Genomic DNA, 20,132 nt, shown 5'->3' on the forward strand with positions numbered 1-20,132 from the left:
ACAGGTGGGTACTGCAGAATGGAACTGTGAGATTGAAAGGCAGAGAGAGCGGAACTGGGGAGGGAAAGGCAGAGAGCGGAACGGGGGAGGGAAAGGCAGAGAGAGAAACGGGGGAGGGAAAGGCAGAGAGAGGAACGGGGGAGGGAAAGGCAGAGAGAGGAACGGGGGAGGGAAAGGCAGAGAGAGGAACGGGGGAGGGATAGGCAGAGAGAGGAACGGGGGAGGGAAAGGCAGAGGGCGGAACGGGGGGAGGGAAAGGCAGACAGAGGAACGGGGAGGGAAAGGCAGAGAGAGGAACGGGGAGGGAAAGGCAGAGAGAGGAACGGGGGAGGGAAAGGCAGAGAGAGGAACGGGGGAGGGGAAAGGCAGAGAGCGGAACGGGGAGGACAAGGCAGAGAGAGGAACGGGGAGGGAAAGGCAGAGAGAGGAACGGGGGAGGGAAAGGCAGAGAGAGAGAGGAAGGGGGGAGGACAAGGCAGAGGAAGGGGGGAGGACAAGGCAGAGAGAGGAACGGGGGGAGGGAAAGGCAGAGAGAGGAACGGGGGAGGGAAAGGCAGAGAGAGGAACGGGGGAGGGATAGGCAGAGAGAGGAACGGGGAGGGAAAGGCAGAGAGCGGAACGGGGAGGGAAAGGCAGAGAGCGGAACGGGGGAGGGAAAGGCAGAGAGAGGAACGGGGGAGGGAAAGGCAGAGAGAGAAACGGGGGGAAAGGCAGAGAGAGAAACGGGGGAGGGAAAGGCAGAGAGAGGAACGGGGAGGGAAAGGCAGAGAGAAACGGGGAGGTGAAGAAAGCCTTACATTAGGACATACCTCCCCCAGCTCTTTCTCTCCCTCCATTGTCCAGTTCACACACAAAGGTCCTGTTCAGAGCGGTGGAATGTCACATAGAAACGTGTAGATTAGATGAGACAGGATTCATTATCAGGTGAAAACAGATAATGGGGTCAGCTCTAGGTCTTACATTCCCCCTCCCATCTACGATATCGTGACCATTTCACCACACTGAACACAGCCCTGGTCTGGGAGGGGTTAGGACAGAGTTGAGAGAAGGATGGAGGGATAGAGGAGGAGTTAGGGATGCTGCTGCTTCGTTGTCGTAGTAACGGGGTCTCGGCAAGGGGTCAGTACTCCCAGAGCGTGGCGGTCTCCAGGTCGTCGGCGTTGGCCTTCAAGACGCCAGCGTGGTCGCGTGGAGATACTTCCCGCGGCGGCGACGGAGCGGATAGCGACCTTGTTGTAGTCGCAGAACTCTAACAGGAAGTCAACGGGGTTGTCACTGCTGCTCACCACCGACGCCTCGCTGCCCACCATCCAGAACTTCCCCGTCGAGTCTGAGGAGAGGGGGGGTTTTACAACAGGTACAACCATGATGATATGTCCAAAATACAAGAGGGGTGGTTTCCTGGAAACAGATTATGAATAGTCTATAAGTAGGAAGAGAATTGGATTAAGAAGCATGTTCAGTGGAGGTGTTTTATAATCCAGGACGAGTCTTAATCTGTGTCCTGGAGACATGATTTATAACCCAGGACGAGTTTTAATCTGCTTGTTGTCATGAGGCTCCTCTAGTTCATCTGAGCTGTCAGACTCTACACCGTCCTCTGGAAGGGGCAGGCTAACTGCTCGTTGTCATGAGGAGGCTCCTCTAGTTCATCTGAGCTGTCAGACTCTGCGTTCACTAACCCTGTGTCTGTGTGTGTGTGTGTGTGTGTGTGTGTGTGTGTGTGTGTGTGTGTGTGTGTGTGTGTGTGTGTGTGTACTAACCCTGTAAACTGTACGTCCCCTCTGAAGGTCAGGGTAAAGTAGTCGTACGAGGAACGGTTGGAGTCCAGGGTTCCTGTGAGCTTACGACACCCGATGAAACCGTGTTCCCCACGGAGGACAATGATTGGACGGTTAATCAGCTTCATCAGGAACTCCTCCGACTCACCTGGAGGGACAAACACCCATATTACCCATGTCGCCAAAGACCAAAGAAAGCCTTATATAAAAGGTCAAAAGTTATACCCTCATAGCCTGGGGACACTCAAAATATTTACTTGGGAGACTCCACGTGTTGTAAAGGGCTTAGCAAAAAAACTTCCAAAAAGGACTAATTCAAAGAAAAGAGTTGTAATGAAACCAGACTATTCCTATTGTGCACCACGGCACATAATGTACATGTATGAACAGGGGGAGACTAGGAGTTGGTATGACCTTGAACCAAGTCATCTGGAACAGGGAGAGACTAGGAGTTGGTATGACCCTTGAACCAAGTCATCTGGAACAGGGAGAGACTAGGAGTTGGTATGACCCTTGAGCCAAGTCATCTGGAACAGGGAGAGACTGACTAGGAGTTGGTATGACCCTTGAACCAAGTCATCTGGAACAGGGAGACACTAGGAGTTGGTATGACCCTTGAACCAGGTCATCTGGAACAGGTAGAGACTGACTAGGAGTTGGTATGACCCTTGAACCAAGTCATCTGGAACAGGGAGAAACTAGGAGTTGGTATGACCCTTGAACCAAGTCATCTGGAACAGGGAGAGACTGGGAGTTGGTATGACCCTTGAGCCAAGTCATCTGGAACAGGGAGAGACTGACTAGGAGTTGGTATGACCCTCGAACCAAGTCATCTGGAACAGGTAGAGACTGACTAGGAGTTGGTATGACCCTTGAGCCAAGTCATCTGGAACAGGGAGAGACTGACTAGGAGTTGGTATGACCCTTGAACCAAGTCATCTGGAACAGGGGGAGACTAGGAGTTGGTATGACCCTTGAACCAAGTCATCTGGAACAGGGAGAGACTAGGAGTTGGTATGACCCTTGAACCAAGTCATCTGGAACAAGGAGAGACTGACTAGGAGTTGGTATGACCCTTGAACCAAGTCATCTGGAACAGGGAGAGACTGACTAGGAGTTGGTATGACCCTTGAACCAAGTCATCTGGAACAGGGGGAGACTAGGAGTTGGTATGACCCTTGAACCAAGTCATCTGGAACAGGGAGAGACTAGGAGTTGGTATGACCCTTGAACCAAGTCATCTGGAACAGGGAGAGACTGACTAGGAGTTGGTATGACCCTTGAACCAAGTCATCTGGAACAGGGAGAGACTGACTAGGAGTTGGTATGACCCTTGAACCAAGTCATCTGGAACAGGGGGAGACTAGGAGTTGGTATGACCCTTGAACCAAGTCATCTGGAACAGGGAGAGACTAGGAGTTGGTATGACCCTTGAACCAAGTCATCTGGAACAGGGAGAGACTAGGAGTTGGTATGACCCTTGAACCAAGTCATCTGGAACAGGGGGAGACTGACTAGGAGTTGGTATGACCCTTGAACCAAGTCATCTGCATACTGAACAACCTGTTGCTCTTTACTACCCAAAGGCTGTTTTCACACTGACCGGCAACGTCGATGGTAGCGGCTAGCTGGCCGTTCTTCTTGGCAGCAACGTACTTCCCGTTGGCGGCACGGAGAGTCAGCTTCTTACCACAGTACTCCATGTCAAAGTAACAGTTGGCAGTCCTACACACACATTAACATAATTCTCAACAGGATAGAACATTGTAATAACATTATTACTGGAGCCACCTCTTTATGGAGCAATGAAACCGACACCCTGCAGCGAGCCGACGGCTAACAGCCGACACCCTGCAGCGAGCCGACGGCCAACAGCCGACACCCTGCAGCGAGCCGACGGCTAACAGCCGACACCCTGCAGCGAGCCGACGGCTAACAGCCGACACCCTGCAGCGAGCCGACGGCTAACAGCCGACACCCTGCAGCTAGCCGACGGCTAACAGCCGACACCCTGCAGCCAGCCGACGGCTAACAGCCGACACCCTGCAGCTAGCCGACGGCTAACAGCCGACACCCTGCAGCTAGCCGACGGCTAACAGCCGACACCCTGCAGCTAGCCGACGGCTAACAGCCGACACCCTGCAGCTAGCCGACGGCTAACAGCCGACACCCTGCAGCTAGCCGACGGCTAACAGCCGACACCCTGCAGCTAGCCGACGGCTAACAGCCGACACCCTGCAGCTAGCCGACGGCTAACAGCCGACACCCTGCAGCTAGCCGACGGCTAACAGCCGACACCCTGCAGCTAGCCGACGGCTAACAGCCGACACCCTGCAGCGAGCCGACGGCTAACAGCCGACACCCTGCAGCGAGCCGACGGTTAACAGCCGACACCCTGCAGCGAGCCGACGGCTAACAGCCGACACCCTGCAGCGAGCCGGCTAACAGCCGACACCCTGCAGCTAGCCGACACTGCAGGCTAACAGCCGACACCCTGCAGCTAGCCGACGGCTAACAGCCGACACCCTGCAGCTACACCCCGACGGCTAACAGCCGATATACTGCATCTAAATTACTTCAGATAATTTTATTTACATTTTATGGCACCTTTCATTGCTAGCGACCGTAACTCAGGTGGCTTCAATCATGCTTGTGTGTGTGATTGTGTGTGTACAACGAAAGCACTCTGCCAAAACACAATTCACTTCACGACCGATTTACTTTAAGGGTTAGGAGTTACGGTTGGGGTTATGTTTTCGGGTTTAGGTAAAACGACAGGTTAGGGTTAAACTACAGGTTCGGGTTAAACTACAGGTTCGGGTTAAACTACAGGTTAGGGTTAAACTACAGGTTAGGGTTAAACTACAGGTTAGGGTTAAACTACAGGTTAGGGTTAAACTACAGGTTAGGGTTAAACTACAGGTTCGGGTTAAACTACAGGTTAGGGTTAAACTACAGGTTAGGGTTAAACTACAGGTTAGGGTTAAACTACAGGTTAGGGTTAAACTACAGGTTCGGGTTAAACTACAGGTTAGGGTTAAACTACAGGTTAGGGTTAAACTACAGGTTAGGGTTAAACTACAGGTTCGGGTTAAACTACAGGTTAGGGTTAAACTACAGGTTAGGGTTAAACTACAGGTTAGGGTTAAACTACAGGTTAGGGTTAAACTACAGGTTAGGGTTAAACTACAGGTTAGGGTTAAACTACAGGTTAGGGTTAAACTACAGGTTAGGGTTAAACTACAGGTTAGGGTTAGGTTAAACTACAGGTTAGGGTTAAACTACAGGTTCGGGTTAAACTACAGGTTAGGGTTAAACTACAGGTTAGGGTTAAACTACAGGTTAGGGTTAAACTACAGGTTAGGGTTAAACTACAGGTTAGGGTTAAACTACAGGTTAGGGTTAAACTACAGGTTAGGGTTAAACTACAGGTTAGGGTTAAACTACAGGTTAGGGTTAAACTACAGGTTAGGGTTAAACTACAGGTTAGGGTTAAACTACAGGTTAGGGTTAAACTACAGGTTAGGGTTAAACTACAGGTTAGGGTTAAACTACAGGTTAGGGTTAAACTACAGGTTAGGGGGTTAAACTACAGGTTAGGGTTAAACTACAGGTTAGCAACGCTGCTGGGGTTTTTCACGCTCAACAGTTTCCAGTGTGTATCAAGAATGGTCCACCACCCGAAGGACATCCGTGTGTCCGTGTGTCCGTGTGTGTGTGTGTGTGTGTGTGTGTGTGTGTGTGTGTGTGTGTGTGTATCCGTGTCTGTATGTGTGTGTGTGATTACTTAGTAGAGGCGGTACACTGTAGTCCTCCAGAAGAGGTGTGTGTGTGTTATTACTTAGTAGAGGCGCTACACTGTAGTCCTCCAGAAGAGGTGTGTGTGTGTGTCCGTGTGTGTCTGTGTGTATCTGTGTCTGTATGTGTGTGTGATTACTTAGTAGAGGCGGTACACTGTAGTCCTCCAGAAGAGGTGTGTGTGTGTGTGTCTGTGTGTGTGTTATTACTTAGTAGAGGCGGTACACTGTAGTCCTCCAGAAGAGGTGTGTGTGTGTGTGTCTGTGTGTGTGTGTGTGTGTGTTATTACTTAGTAGAGGCGGTACACTGTAGTCCTCCAGAAGAGGTGTGTGTGTGTGTCTGTGTGTGTGTGTGTGTGTGTTATTACTTAGTAGAGGCGGTACACTGTAGTCCTCCAGAAGAGGTATGTGTGTGTGTGTGTGTTATTACTTAGTAGAGGCGGTACACTGTAGTCCTCCAGAAGAGGTGAGGGTCCAGTACTTCCCGGCGGCGGTCCGGAACGCACACTTCCTGTTCTCACGACTCATCTCCACCTGGAACACTTCCTGGTCTCCCTCCTCGTCCTGATTGGCTGACAGGTCCATGCCTGGGCGGGGCCAAGAGGAGAGCAGCGTGAGAGACTGACAGAGGGTCAGGGACGAGCAGAAACACACTACAGATTTGTACAAAACATTAAAAAACACCTCCCTGATATTGACTTGCAGCCCCCTTTGGCCCTCAGAACTGCCCTAATTAGTCAGGGCTTCCCACACGCCCACCCAACGCTTCCCACGCGCCCACTCCAACGCTTCCCACGCCAACGCTTCCCACGCCAACGCTTCCCACGCCAACGCTTCCCACGCCAACGCTTCCCACGCCAACGCTTCCCACGCGTTCTGTCTGGATGTCCTTCGGGTGGTGGACCATTCTTGATACACACTGGAAACTGTTGAGCGTGAAAAGCCCCAGCAGCGTTGCAGGTCTTGACACCAACCAGTGCGCCTGACACCTTCTACCATCCCCGTTCAAAGACACAAACCCTTTGTCTGGCCCACTCACCCTCTGAATGGCACACAATCCATGTTAATTGTCTCGAGGCTTAAACATCCTTCAACCAGTCTCCTCCCCTTCTTCATCTACACTGATTGAAGTGGATTTAACAAAGTGACGTCTATAAGGGATCATATCTTTCACCTGGATTCACCTGGTCAGTCTATGTCATGCAAAGAGCAGCGCCACACTACAGCCCGCCACACTACAGCCCGCCACACTACAGCCCGCCACACTACAGCCCGCCACACTACAGCCCGCCACACTACAGCCCGCCACACTACAGCCCGCCACACTACGGGTTGAACTGAGAGAAAGAGAGAGAGAATGTCTGATTGTGTTGGTCCTCCAGGCTGGGTTGAACTGGAGAGCAGCTGGGATACATGGGGAGCCAGACCAGTCTGTTCTACACACACAGCAGCAAGCGCCAGCCACAGACAGACCGACAGGCAGCACCAGCCCACTCCCTAGCCAGAACCCTGCCCCGCTGTAAATCACGAGACTCACACAGGAGAGAGAGACCAGACGAGAGAGCTGGTCGTCATCACCCTGCCCCGCTGTAAATCACGAGACTCACACAGGAGAGAGAGACCAGACGAGAGAGCTGGTCGTCATCACCCTGCCCCGCTGTAAATCACGAGACTCACACAGGAGAGAGAGACCAGACGAGAGAGCTGGTTGTCGTCACCCTGCCCTATTCCCCATCTGGACAACAGGAACACCTATGTCAGAATGCTGTTCATTGACTACAGTTCAGCATTCAACACCATAGTACCCTCCAAACTCGTCATTAAGCTGGAGGCCCTGGGTCTCAACCCCTCCCTGTACAACTGGGTCCTGGACTTCCTGACTGGCCGCCCCCAGGTGGTGAAGGTAGGAAACAACATCTCCACTTTGCTGATCCTCAACACTGGGGCCCAATAAAGGGTGCGGCCAGTAGGAGGAGGTGAGGGCCCACGACGAGACGGCCTACAGGGAGGAGGTGAGGGCCCACGACGAGACGGCCTACAGGGAGGAGGTGAGGGCCCACGACGAGACGGCCTACAGGGAGGAGGTGAGGGCCCACGACGGGACGGCCTACAGGGAGGAGGTACACATCACGGACCAACTGAAATGGAGTCGCCCACACAGACGGTGTGGTGAAGGAGGTGGAGGCTGAAGAAATTCGGCTTGGCACCAAAGACCATAAACTTTACCAGAGGCACCATTGAGAGCATCCTGTCAGGTTGTATCGCCGCCTGGTACCGGCAACTGCCCCTCCCGCAACCGCAGGGCTCTCCAGAGAGTGGTGCGGTCTGCACAACGCATCACCGGGGGCAAACTACCTGCCCTCCAGGACACCTACACCACCTGATGTCACAGGAAGGCCACCGAGCCACTGCCTGTTCATCCAGAAGGCGAGGTCAGTACAGGTGCATCAAAGCTGGGACCGAGACTGAAAAACAGCTTCTATCTCAAGGCCATCAGACTGTTAACCAGCCGACCTCCACCCAGTACCCTGCTCTGAACTTAGTCACTGTCACTAACCAGCTATCACCCAGTACCCTGCTCTGAACTTAGTCACTGTCACTAACCAGCTATCACCCAGTACCCTGCTCTGAACTTAGTCACTGTCACTAACCAGCTATCACCCAGTACCCCTGCTCTGAACTTAGTCACTGTCACTAACCAGCTATCACCCAGTACCCCTGCTCTGAACTTAGTCACTGTCACTAACCAGCTATCACCCAGTACCCTGCTCTGATGACGGAGCGAGGCGGAGCGAGACGGAGCACTAGTCAAACAGTCACACGTTTGTTTTGTATTTTTAGCACAGCACTAACACAATCAAATGAACTGTAGTTAGACTCCCTCTAGTCACATGTTGTCTTAATTATTTAAATCAAACCGTGTCCTTAAAGCATCAGACATGCTTTGTATATATAGTGAGCTCCTAAAACAACTTCCTGACTGAGGTAGACAACATGGGCTCCTAAAACAACTTCCTGACTGAGGTAGACAACATGGGCTCTAAAACAACTTCCTGACTGAGGTAGACAACATGGGCTCCTAAAACAACTTCCTAACTGAGGTAGACAACATGGGCTCCTAAAACAACTTCCTAACTGAGGTAGACAACATGGGCTCCTAAAACAACTTCCTGACTGAGGTAGACAACATGGGCTCCTAAAACAACTTCCTGACTGTGAGGTAGACAACATGGGCTCCTAAAACAACTTCCTGACTGTGAGGTAGACAACATGGGCTCCTAAAACAACTTCCTGACTGTGAGGTAGACAACATGGGCTCCTAAAACAACTTCCTGACTGTGAGGTAGACAACATGGGCTCCTAAAACAACATGGGCTCCTAAAACAACTTCCTGACTGTGAGGTAGACAACATGGGCTCCTAAAACAACTTCCTGACTGTGAGGTAGACAACATGGGCTCCTAAAACATCTTCCTGACTGGGATCCATGAAATAGACAAGCAAGACACGTGTTGTGTTCACACCAGAGATGTAGTCACGACCAGACAGCGTCCTGGTTCCATCTCTGGATCACACACACACACACACACACACACACACACACACACACACCAGAGATATAGTCACGACCAGACAGCGTCCTGGTTCCATCTCTGGAAACACACACACACACACACACACCAGAGATAGTCACGACCAGACAGCGTCCTGGTTCCATCTCTGGATCACACACACACACACACACACACACACACCAGAGATGTAGTCACGACCAGACAGGGTCCTGGTTCCATCTCTGGATCACACACACACACACACACACACCAGAGATATAGTCACGACCAGACAGCGTCCTGGTTCCATCTCTGGATCAAACACACACACACACACACACACACACACACCAGAGATGTAGTCACGACCAGACAGCGTCCAGTGTGTTGCAGTCCCTCCCTCGGCATGAATCCAGACAAACACCAGCACTGCAGCTGCTACACACGAGAGGAATCTGCACCCCCCCCGCCCAGCCCCTCCCCCAGCCCGGCCCAAAGACAGTGTGTGTGTTGAGAGGAGTGTGTGGGAGGCATCATCAGTAAACTACTGCAAGGATCACTGGGGCAGAATAGCTACGGAATAACACACACGACAGGCAGGCAGGGTGTCAGAGCGGTTTCTCAGCCAGACACAAAATGGAGGCTCTCCTCCTCTCCCTCCTCTCCTCCTCTCCCTCCTCCCCTCCTCTCCCTCCTCCTCTCAGGCTCTCCCTCCTCCCTCCTCTCCTCCTCCTCTCCCTCTCCCTCCTCCCCACCTCTCCCTCCTCCCCACCTCTCCCTCCATCTAGTACTGTTCTAGAAGGTTGTGTTGGTCCTACCTTGCCTGGTTAGGTTCTAGTCCTGTTCTAGAAGGTTGTGTTGGTCCTACCCTGCCTGGTTAGGTTCTAGTCCTGTTCTAGAAGGCTGTGTTGGTCCTACCTTGCCTGGTTCGGTTCTAGTCCTGTTCTAGAAGGCGGTGTTGGTCCTACCTTGCCTGGTTAGGTGCTAGTCCTGTTCTAGAAGGCTGTGTTGGTCCTACCTTGCCTGGTTAGGTGCTAGTCCTGTTCTAGAAGGTTGTGTTGGTCCTACCTTGCCTGGTTAGGTTCTAGTCCTGTTCTAGAAGGCTGTGTTGGTCCTACCTTGCCTGGTTCGGTTCTAGTCCTGTTCTAGAAGGCGGTGTTGGTCCTACCTTGCCTGGTTAGGTTCTAGTCCTGTTCTAGAAGGCTGTGTTGGTCCTACCTTGCCTGGTTAGGTGCTAGTCCTGTTCTAGAAGGCTGTGTTGGTCCTACCTTGCCTGGTTAGGTGTTAGTCCTGTTCTAGACGGTTGTGTTAATCCTACCCTGCCTGGTTAGGTTCTAGTACTGTTCTAGAAGGTTGTGTTGATCCTACATTGCCTGGTTAGGTGCTAGTCCTGTTCTAGAAGGTTGTGTTGGTCCTACCTTGCCTGGTTAGGTTCTAGTACTGTTCTAGAAGGTTGTGTTGGTCCTACCTTGCCTGGTTAGGTTCTAGTCCTGTTCTAGAAGGCTGTGTTGGTCCTACTTTGCCTGGTTAGGATCTAGAAGGTTGTGTTGGTCCTACCTTGCCTGGTTAGGTGCTAGTCCTGTTCTAGAAGGCTGTGTTGGTCCTACCTTGCCTGGTTAGGTGCTAGTCCTGTTCTAGAAGGCTGTGTTGGTCCTGACTTTGCCTGGTTAGGTGCTAGTCCTGTTCTAGAAGGCTGTGTTGGTCCTGACTTTGCCTGGTTAGGTTCTAGTCCTGTTCTAGAAGGTTGTGTTGGTCCTACCTTGCCTGGTGGAGACGTTCCTCTCGTTGCTGGCGGTGAGAACCACCTGAGGGTGACTCTGCTCCAGAGAGAACATCTCATCCTTCCCCACGCGGCTCGTCTTCCCGCTTCATGGTCCCGCTCGGGCCCGACGGCGCCAGGTAGCGCCCGGAACAATCCCTGAACGCCACCTTGCCGGAGCGGAACTCCAGCGTGTATCCGGTGGTCTTGTCCGGGCGCGGCCTCCAGGCTGCCGTCGTTCTTCAGGAAGCGGTTGTCAGACGTCTGCAGGTGGTAGCGTTGGTCCAGGAACACCAGGGTGATCAGGGAGTCCACCCCCATGGGACGTCGCGGTCGATAGAGACCTCATCCACCTTGGAGGACAGGTGGGCATAACGCTTCCTGGTCACACTGAAGATGTTCACCTGGAGGGAGAGGTAAGGTGGGCATAATGCTTCCTGGTCACACTGAACACTCCATTTAGAGGAGAGGTTAGAGGTCAGGGTGTTGGGGGTGTAGGTGTGTTACCTGAGGATGCATGGCAATGTGAACGCCTCCATTTAGAGGAGAGGTTAGAGGTCAGGTGTTGGGAGGGGGTGTAGGTGTGCTACCTGAGGATGCATGGCAATGTGAACGCTCCATTTAGAGGTTAGGTGTTAGGGGGGGGGGGGGGTGTAGGTGTTTTACCTGAGGATGCATGGCAATGTGAACGCTCCATTTAGAGGTTAGAGGTCAGGTGTTAGGGGAGGGGGTGTAGGTGTAGGTGTGTTACCTGAGGATGCATGGCAATGTGAATGCTCCATTTAGAGGAGAGGTTAGAGGTCAGGTGATAGATAGGGGGGTGTGGGTGTGTTACCTGAGGATGCATGGCAATGTGAACGCTCCATTTAGAGGAGAGGTTAGAGGTCAGGTGTTGGGGGGGGGGTGTAGGTGTAGGTGTGTTACCTGAGGATGCATGGCAATGTGAACGCTCCATTTAGAGGTTAGGTGTTAGGGGGTGTAGGTGTGTTAACTGAGGATGCATGGCAATGTGAACGCTCCATTTAGAGGTTAGGTGTTGGGGGTGTAGGTGTAGGTGTGTTACCTGAGGATGCATGGCAATGTGAACGCTCCATTTAGAGGTTAGGTGTTAGGGGGTGTAGGTGTGTTAACTGAGGATGCATGGCAATGTGAACGCTCCATTTAGAGGTCAGGTGATAGGGGGAGGGATGTAGGTATAGGTGTGTTACCTGAGGATGCATGGCAATGTGAACGCTCCATTTAGAGGTTAGAGGTCAGGTGTTAGGGGGAGGGGGTGTAGGTGTGTTACCTGAGGATGCATGGCAATGTGAACGCTCCATTTAGAGGTTAGAGGTCAGGTGTTAGGGGGTGTAGGTGTGTTACCTGAGGATGCATGGCAATGTGAACGCTCCATTTTTCAGCCACTGACGCAGTCTGCGAGAGAGACCAAACATCAGACCACACAACGTCATTTAACATCCAGAGACGTTACGGACGTCGTTTAACATCCAGAGACGTTACGGACGTCGTTTAACATCCAGAGACGTTACGGACGTCGTTTAACATCCAGAGACGTTACGGACGTCGTTTAACATCCAGAGACGTTACGGACGTCGTTTAACATCCAGAGACGTTACGGACGTCGTTTAACATCCAGAGACGTTACGGACGTCGCTTAACATCCAGAGACGTTACGGACGTCGCTTAACATCCAGAGACGTTACGAACGTCGTTTAACATCCAGAGACGTTACGAACGTCATTTAACATCTAGAGACGTTACGTAACGTCATTTAACATCTAGAGACGTTACTTAACGTCATTTAACATCTAGAGGAGGACACGTTACGAATGTTATTTAACATCTAGAGGAGGACACGTTACGAATGTTATTTAACATCTAGAGAAAGACACGTTACGAATGTTATTTAACATCTAGAGAAAGCCAGTGTACGAATGTTATTTAACATCTAGAGAAAGCCAGTTGATGAATATTCATCAGCTCATCATGGAGTTTAAAACCCACCTACCTGGGCAAAGCAGATGATCCTGTCCTCTGTGCCTCCCAGATATCTGCCATGGACCTCTGACTGCAGAGAAACACAGTTGAATATACATCACACACACACACCTTAGCCTACACCCCTCCTGACAAGCAATACCCTCCACACACACACTAAATCCCTGTGCCGGCTTATCAGCTGTTAGTCGCCAACATTTAATTCCGACGCTGTTTAAACGTTCAGCAAAATCAATACGCATCGCATTCTAACCGGTTTTCGAAAGACATGCTGATATGCCCCGTATCTTTCACGTCAGCGAGAAAGATCAACAAGCTGTGACTGGAGCAGTTCAACAAGCTGTGACTGGAGCAGTTCAACAAGCTGTGTGTCTCCGACTGGAGCAGTTCAACAAGCTGTGTGTCTCCGACTGGAGCAGTTCAACAAGCTGTGTGTCTCCGACTGGAGCAGTTCAACAAGCTGTGTGTCTCCGACTGGAGCAGTTCAACAAGCTGTGTGTCTCCGACTGGAGCAGTTCAACAAGCTGTGTGTCTCCGACTGGAGCAGTTCAACAAGCTGTGTGTCTCCGACTGGAGCAGTTCAACAAGCTGTGTGTCTCCGACTGGAGCAGTTCAACAAGCTGTGTGTCTCCGACTGGAGCAGTTCAACAAGCTGTGTGTCTCCGACTGGAGCAGTTCAACAAGCTGTGTGTCTCCGACTGGAGCAGTTCAACAAGCTGTGTGTCTCCGACTGGAGCAGTTCAACAAGCTGTGTGTCTCCGACTGGAGCAGTTCAACAAGCTGTGTGTCTCCGACTGGAGCAGGTCAACAAGCTGTGTGTGTCTCCGACTGGAGCAGGTCAACAAGCTGTGTCTCTCTGACTGGAGCAGGTCAACAAGCTGTGTCTCCGACTGTAGCAGTTCAACAAGCTGTGTGTCTCTGACTGTAGCAGGTTAACAGACCAACAAGCTGTGTGTCTCTGACTGTAGCAGTTCAACAAGCTGTGTGTGTGACTGTAGCAAGTCAATAAGCTGTGTGTGTCTGACTGTAGCAGTTCAACAAGCTGTGTGTCTCTCTGACTGTAGCAGGTCAACAAGCTGTGTGTGTGTCTGACTGTAGCAGGTCAACAAGCTGTGTGTGTGTCTGACTGTAGCAGGTCAACAAGCTGTGTGTGTGTGTGACTGTAGCAGGTCAACAAGCTGTGTGTGTGTGTGACTGTAGCAGGTCAACAAGCTGTGTGTGTGTGTGACTGTAGCAGGTCAACAAGCTGTGTGTCTGACTGTAGCAGTTCAACAAGCTGTGTGTCTCTGACTGTAGCAGGTCAACAAGCTGTGTGTCTCTGACTGTAGCAGTTCAACAAGCTGTGTGTCTCTGACTGTAGCAGTTCAACAAGCTGTGTGTCTCTCTGACTGTAGCAGGTCAACAAGCTGTGTGTCTCTCTGACTGTAGCAGGTCAACAAGCTGTGTGTCTCTGACTGTAGCAGGTCAACAAGCTGTGTGTCTCTGACTGTAGCAGGTCAATGAGCTGTGTGTCTGACTGAGCAGTTCAACAAGCTGTGTGTCTCTCTGACTGTAGCAGGTCAACAAGCTGTGTGTGTGTGTGACTGTAGCAGGTCAACAAGCTGTGTGTGTGTGTGTGACTGTAGCAGGTCAACAAGCTGTGTGTCTGACTGTAGCAGTTCAACAAGCTGTGTGTCTCTGACTGTAGCAGGTCAACAAGCTGTGTGTCTCTGACTGTAGCAGTTCAACAAGCTGTGTGTCTCTGACTGTAGCAGGTCAACAAGCTGTGTGTCTCTGACTGTAGCAGGTCAATGAGCTGTGTGTCTGACTGGAGCAGTTCAACAAGCTGTGTGTCTCTGACTGTAGCAGGTTAACAGACCAACAAGCTATGTGTCTCCGACGAGCAGGTCAACAAGCTGTGTGTGTCTAGTTCAACAAGCTGTGTGTGTCTGACTGTAGCAGGTCAACAAGCTGTGTGTGTGTCTGACTGTAGCAGGTCAACAAGCTGTGTGTGTGTGTGACTGTAGCAGGTCAACAAGCTGTGTGTGTGTGTCTGAATGTAGCAGGTCAACAAGCTGTGTGTGTGTGTCTGAATGTAGCAGGTCAACAAGCTGTGTGTGTGTGTCTGAATGTAGCAGGTCAACAAGCTGTGTGTGTGTGTGTGTCTGACTGTAGCAGGTCAACAAGCTGTGTGTGTGACTGTCGCCGGTCAACAAGCTGAGTGTCTGACTGTAGCCGTTCAACAAGCTGTGTGTGTCCAGTTAACAAACTACACTTCCTCCCCAGTTAGCTCACACACAGGTGTTGGTTGCCTAAAGAGACTGTTACCATGGTTACTCCATGGTTACCAGTCTGGAGAAGTCTCTGTCATCTCTACAAGATTCTGTCGCTTCTGTTTTCAATCTGTTGACACATCGCACGTGACACACAACATGTAAACAAATAAATCAATGTCTTTCAATGAAGCACATTTCCTCACAATCAACTGGAAGTGTTTTCCATTCGGTTCAGGCTCTGCCGGGTGGTGGAAGTGTTTCCCATTCGGTTAAGGCTCTGCCAGGTGGTGGAAGTGTTTCCCATTCAGTTAAGGCTCTGCCAGGTGGTGGAAGTGTTTCCCATTCGGTTAAGGCTCTGCCAGGTGGTGGAAGTGTTTCCCATTCGGTTCAGGCTCTGCCGGGTGGTGGAAGTGTTTTCCATTCGGTTAAGGCTCTGCCAGGTGGTGGAAGTGTTTTCCATTCGGTTAAGGCTCTGCCAGGTGGTGGAAGTGTTTTCCATTCGGTTAAGGCTCTGCCAGGTGGTGGAAGTGTTTTCCAGTCGGTTAAGGCTCTGCCGGGTGGTGGAAGTGTTTTCCATTCAGTTCAGGCTCTGCCGGGTGGTGGAAGTGTTTTCCAGTCGGTTAAGGCTCTGCCAGGTGGTGGAAGTGTTTCCCATTCGGTTAAGGCTCTGCCAGGTGGTGGAAGTGTTTTCCAGTCGGTTAAGGCTCTGCCGGGTGGTGGAAGTGTTTTCCATTCGGTTCAGGCTCTGCCGGGTGGTGGAAGTGTTTTCCATTCGGTTAAGGCTCTGCCAGGTGGTGGAAGTGTTTTCCAGTCGGTTAAGGCTCTGCCAGGTGGTGGAAGTGTTTCCCATTCGGTTAAGGCTCTGCCAGGTGGTGGAAGTGTTTTCCATTCGGTTAAGGCTCTGCCAGGTGGTGGAAGTGTTTTCCATTCGGTTCAGGCTCTGCCGGTGGTGGAAGTGTTTTCCAGTCGGTTAAGGCTCTGCCGGTGGTGGAAGTGTTTTCCATTCGGTTAAGGCTCTGCCGGTGGTGGAAGTGTTTTCCATTCGGTTAAGGCTCTGCCGGGTGGTGGAAGTGTTTTCCAGTCGGTTAAGGCTCTGCCGGTGGTGGAAGTGTTTTCCAGTCGGTTAAGGCTCTGCCGGTGGTGGAAGTGTTTTCCATTCGGTTAAGGCTCTGCCAGGTGGTGGAAGTGTTTTCCATTCGGTTCAGGCTCTGCCGAGTGGTGGAAGTGTTTTCCATTCGGTTAAGGCTCTGCCAGGTGGTGGAAGTGTTTTCCATTCGGTTAAGGCTCTGCCGGGTGGTGGAAGTGTTTTCCAGTCGGTTAAGGCTCTGCCGGGTGGTGGAAGTGTTTTCCATTCGGTTAAGGCTCTGCCAGGTGGTGGAAGTGTTTTCCATTCGGTTAAGGCTCTGCCGGGTGGTGGAAGTGTTTTCCATTCGGTTAAGGCTCTGCCAGGTGGTGGAAGTGTTTTCCAGTCGGTTAAGGCTCTGCCAGGTGGTGGAAGTGTTTTCCATTCGGTTAAGGCTCTGCCGGGTGGTGGAAGTGTTTTCCATTCGGTTAAGGCTCTGCCAGGTGGTGGAAGTGTTTTCCATTCGGTTAAGGCTCTGCCAGGTGGTGGAAGTGTTTCCCATTCGGTTAAGGCTCTGCCAGGTGGTGGAAGTGTTTCCCATTCGGTTCAGGCTCTGCCAGGTGGAGGAAGTGTTTTCCATTCGGTTAAGGCTCTGCCGGGTGGTGGAAGTGTTTTCCAGTCGGTTAAGGCTCTGCCGGGTGGTGGAAGTGTTTTCAATTGCAACAGAACTGAACAAATAAAAATAAACGATATCGAGACCTGGCGTACTGAAAGGTTAGTTTGATGACACTAATCTGTGGATATTTTGTCTCACATTCCTACCTGCAAAAGGACCAACCACACAAACAGACAAAGTAGCATGTTACTCAGCATTCTGGCTCGTAGAGGTTCGAGGTGGGAGGCGGGTAGGTTCGAGGTGGGAGGCGGGTAGGTTCGAGGTGGGAGGCGGGTAGGTTCGAGGTGGAGGCGGGTAGGTTCGAGGTGGGAGGCGGGTAGGTTCGAGGTGGGAGGCGGGTAGGTTCGAGGTGGGAGGCGGGTAGGTTCGAGGTGGGAGGCGGGTAGGTTCGAGGTGGTCGTGAGGGGAAACGATATAAAAAGGCAAACCTTTTGGTTTCATGGGCTGAAATAAAAAGATTGCAATTTTCTATACACACACAAAAAAAAAAGTTTATTCCTCTCAAGATGTTTTTCTCAAATGTGTTCACCTCCCTGTTAGTGAGCATTTCTCCTTTGCCAAGATAACCCATCCACCTGACAGGTGTGGCATATCAAGAAGCCGATTAAACCGCACGGTCATTACACAGGTGCACCTTGTGCTGGGGACAATAAAAGGCCACTTTAAAAATGTGCAGTTTTGTCCCACAACAATGCTTCAGATGTCTCAAGTTTTGAGGGAACATGCAAATTGGCATGCTACCTGTAGGAATGTCCACCAGAGCTGTTGCCAGAGAATTGAATGTTAATTTCTCCACCATAAACCACCTCCAACTTATTTTTTTAGAGAATTTGGCAGTACGTCCAACCGGCCTCACAACCGCAGACCACGTGTTACCACGCCAACCCAGGACCTCCACATGCGTCTTCTTCACCTGCGGGGTCTTCTTCACCTGCGGGGTCTTCTTCACCTGCGGGGTCTTCTTCACCTGCGGGGTCTTCTTCACCTGCGGGGTCTTCTTCACCTGCGGGGGCTGCTGAGAGGGGGGGGCTGCTGAGAGGGGGGGGTCTGCTGAGGAGTATTTCTCTGCCCCTTTGTGGAGAAAAACCTCATTCTGATTGGCTGGGCCTGCCTCTCCAGTGGGTGGGCCTATGCCCCCTGCCCAGTCATGTGATTGACATCCACCAACGGCTGCTCCCCCTGCCCAGTCATGTGATTGACATCCACCAACGGCTGCTCCCCCTGCCCAGTCATGTGATTGACATCCACCAACGGCTGCTCCCCCTGCCCAGTCATGTGATTGACATCCACCAAGCGGCTGCGCCCCTGCCCAGTCACGTGATTGACATCACCAACGGCTGCGCCCCTGCCCAGTCATGTGATTGACATCCACCAACGGCTGCTCCCCTGCCCAGTCATGTGATTGACATCCACCAACGGCTGCTCCCCCTGCCCAGTCATGTGATTGACATCCACAACGGCTGCTCCCCCTGCCCAGTCATGTGATTGACATCCACCAACGGCTGCTCCCCCTGCCCAGTCACGTGATTGACATCCACCAACGGCTGCTCCCCCTGCCCAGTCACGTGATTGACATCCACCAACGGCTCGCCCCCTGCCCAGTCATGTGATTGACATCCACCAACGGCTGCTCCCCCTGCCCAGTCACGTGATTGACATCCACCAACGGCTGCTCCCCTGCCCAGTCACGTGATTGACATCCACCAACGGCTGGATGGGGGGGGGGTAGCCTAGAGGGGGGGGGGGTAGCCTAGAGGCGGGGGGGGGCGGGTAGCCCAGAGGAGGGGGGGCGGGTAGCCTAGAGGAGGGGGGCGGGTAGCCTAGGAGGGGGGTAGCCTAGAGGGGAGGGGAGGCGGGTAGCCTAGAGGGGGAGGGAGGCGGGTAGCCTAGGGGGAGGGGAGGCGGGTAGCCTAGAGGGGAGGCAGGTAGCCTAGAGGTGGGGGGAGGCAGGTAGCCTAGAGGTGGGGGAGGCGGGTAGCCAGAGGGGAGGGAGGCGGGTAGCCTAGAGGTGGGGGAGGCAGGTAGCCTAGAGGTGGGGGGGAGGCAGGTAGCCTAGAGGTGGGGGGAGGCAGGTAGCCTAGAGGTGGGGGAGGCAGGTAGCCTAGAGGTGGGGGGGAGGCAGGTAGCCTAGAGGTGGGGGAGGCAGGTAGCCTAGAGGTGGGGGGAGGCAGGTAGCCTAGAGGGGGGGGGAAGGGTAGAGGGGGGAGGCGGGTAGCCTAGAGGGGGGGGGCGGGTAGCCTAGAGGTGGGATATTGAGGCATCTACCCCATTCCACTAGCCTAGTGGTTAGAGCGTTGGACAAGTAATCAAAAGGTTGAAAGATTGAATCCGCGAGCTGACAAGGTAAAATACGTCGTTCTGCCCCTGAACAAGGCAGTTAACCCAGTGTTCCCTGGGAGGCCGTCATTGTAAATAAGAATTTGTTCATAACTTACTTGCCTAGTTACATAAAAGGTTAAATAAAAATTAAATGTCCGTGTGGGAACATTAACCCTAAACCAATTTTAAAAATGCGTCTAGAAATACAGGCTACCGTTTATTAATGCATCAATATTTCTTGCTGATGTGAAAGATACATTCCTTGTGTTTCTCAAACAGTACCGCAACCGATCCGTGTTAATGTTCGGTAACGGGTTCCCGAGTGGCGCAGCGGTCTAAGGCATGCCTTCAGGGCTTGAGGCGTCACTACAAACATCCTGGTTCGATTCTTCGGCAGTATCACATAAAAAACGGCGGTGATTGGGAGTCCCATAGGGCGGCGCACAATTGTCCCAGCGGTCGTTCGGGTTTTTAACCGATGAAAGCCATCAATGTAAATAAGAATTTGTTTTTAACTGACTTACCTAGTTAAATAAGAGGTTACATTTTTTTTTACGTTTAGAGAAAGCGTCCGGGCTCTTAAACACCACCAGTGAGAAGATACTATCGTGGGGTGACAATACAAAGGCAAGTCTCTCTCTCATGCGTTCACTCACACCCAAACATCCTCCCTCATCCTACCTGCAGAGACCATCTCCCATCGTCGTGAGCCGTGATGATGAACCGGGTCTCGGGTCCAGAACTCTCACTATCCCCGGTAACGTTCCCGTCTTTGTCCACCGCTATGTACCGACCCAGATGCGACTTGAGACAGAACACATTACCGGCAGCCTCTTCCCCGCTCTGCTCCAGAGTCCAAATCTGCTTCTTCTTCAAGCTCGTGGCCGACGCGTTGATTTTAAAACCGAACGTTTCAGCGGTTAGGTATTTA

At 52.1% G+C, this 20,132-nt stretch overlaps 1 pseudogene; it reads right to left on the reverse strand.

Moving 5' to 3' along the window:
- Window positions 1-605: 605 nt before the first annotated feature.
- LOC135532809 (fascin-like) overlaps window positions 606-20,132 on the reverse strand; it is a 19,600-nt pseudogene continuing 73 nt past the window's right edge.

This window comes from Oncorhynchus masou, unplaced genomic scaffold, assembly GCF_036934945.1.
Source record: "Oncorhynchus masou masou isolate Uvic2021 unplaced genomic scaffold, UVic_Omas_1.1 unplaced_scaffold_2040, whole genome shotgun sequence".
NCBI lineage: Eukaryota > Metazoa > Chordata > Actinopteri > Salmoniformes > Salmonidae > Oncorhynchus > Oncorhynchus masou.